Here is a 2205-nt window from a genome sequence, read left to right on the forward strand (position 1 = left end):
TTTCCAAACCGATTCAGAGGGTTCTTTTTCCTCCTGATTCGATTCAGATTTGGTGATTCGGCCTCCAAATCAGGCCGAATCTTCTCCGAATTGAACTGGTGACCAAAGCTTTGGACAGCCTTAATATTTTGACAGGACAATAGCTATATTCTATTGTGAAATATTTTAGGCTATTTTAGATTATTAAACAGTTGTTGATTGTATTAGCTATTCTTTTCCTTGTCTTCTGAGTTCTGCCCAGCAGTAGCCATACTAATCATAATCTTAGTACCTCAGGCCTTCAACCAGCAATGTACTAAGCAGAATCCAATGGGCTCCAGAATGCAGTTAGGTGTATTAGCAATTATTCTTAAAATTCTCTCAAGTTTTTCTGAAGTATATGGCATTTATGGAGTTTGTAATGCTGTAATGTTGCATAAAGGTTTGATTGGTATTGATGTAGCTCTTTTAATAACTCACCTGTAGCCTGCCATTCATGAATAATGTATTCTGACTTACGTAAACTAAATCTTTATGGACACACCAAACCAGCTTAAAGTCCCCATAAACATAATGAATGAGGGATCTGAAATACCAAAACTCCTTTGCATTGTATTTTATGATGCAAACTGAATCAAACATTGTATGAGAAAGTAGGCAATATATGCTGGTGAAATTCTAGAAGCCTCATCAAAGAACTTCTGAAACGGAAATGTTTGACAGCTCTGTGTGATCTTGAGTCTTTCGTGCAGTGTTTGTTCAGGGCAACACAACAGAAAATGGAAACAGTGCTCAGCCACATGAGCTGCCTGAATTTACAAGGCTCAGTAGTTACAAATATACTGACTTTTCTTGCCCAACTACTGGATTTTGGAGGCTGTAGATTTTTGAGAGAGATCAGTTTGTAACCTATGCTTCAGCTAAAAACTTTACACTTCATCAATATTGTTTTTTCAGTGAAGAAAAATGTATAGTTTTGTATTGATACTTAAAGATTCCAAGATGCTAGGTGAATTAACCAATGTACCATTAAATTAAGACTTACATTTGAAAGCATTTTTTTCTATTTCTTATGGACATAAACTGGTTTTGCTTTAATACAGCTTGGGAGTTATTTATGCTGTAGTTTTCCATCTATAAGGTTATTGTGTGCAATAGAAATTAGGGCAACTTTCAAATATTGACAGAAAAAGTGGTCAGAACTAAACACTTGAATAGCCTTCAGCTGTTGGAATATTGCTATGATGATGTAAATATGATGTTATGCAATAAGGTCTCAGCTGTATTATTACCTTTTTGATGCTGATCCTGCCTCATTTAAATAACTGGCATAAAACTGCCATTGACCCATGATGTAAGATCAGTCTCCTTACAAAATAAACTGGGGCAGTCTTAATATACCTCTTGTGAGCAGGATTTTTCTAAATTAATAGATGATTTCAGACTAGTAATTTTAGTAGCTAGTTATTCGTGACAAAGTCTCAGTCTCATGAATTGGGATGGGGGAGTAGGCAGGGGGAGATCATGCACAAACCCATTGTTGTAAAGGAATCATGGAGTCTTGTTTTTTTCCTCCAACTTCAGTGTGTCCGGACACTATTTTGACTAGGTACCTTTTGATGCATGTTGGCTGCAGCTGAAGAATTCATTACTGGGTTGTCACAAGAACTAGTTAGACCAGAGGTGCATAGTATGGGAATACTAGCAATGTCTTATCTCTCTGAATAAAAAGGACAGAGTAGGAGTTGTAGAGATCCAGAAGCCCAAAGATATGACAGCTACTGTGGTTGACTTCACCGTAGGCAACATGTTTGTTGCTTTTTGCCCTAATATTGCATTGATGCACTAGATTTCAATTTCCAGAAGGTGATAAGCTAAAACAACTAGGTCCTTGTTGGACCTAGTGCTGGCCACGGGTGATGACCTGGTGAGGGGGCTGCGGGTGCTCGACCACCTGGGCGACAGCAGTCATCGCCTGCTGGAATTTACCATCCAGAGTAAGGTGACAAGGGCATGCAGTAAGGCAGCAGCCCTAGACTTTAGGAGGGCAAACTTCAGCGAGCTAAGGAGGATAGCTGGGGATGCGCTGAGGTCCCAGAGGGGAGGGGAGCCAGATGTCCAAGGAGAGTGGTTGCTCCTTAAGGGGGCGATCCTCCAAGCACAAAGGAAGGTAATCCCAATGAGGATCAAAGGGAGCAGGAGAGCACACAAGCCTCCATGGCTCAC

The sequence above is a fragment of the Crocodylus porosus genome, unplaced genomic scaffold (assembly GCF_001723895.1).
Source record: "Crocodylus porosus isolate Cpor-Errol unplaced genomic scaffold, CroPor_comp1, whole genome shotgun sequence".
Classification (NCBI taxonomy): Eukaryota; Metazoa; Chordata; order Crocodylia; family Crocodylidae; genus Crocodylus; species Crocodylus porosus.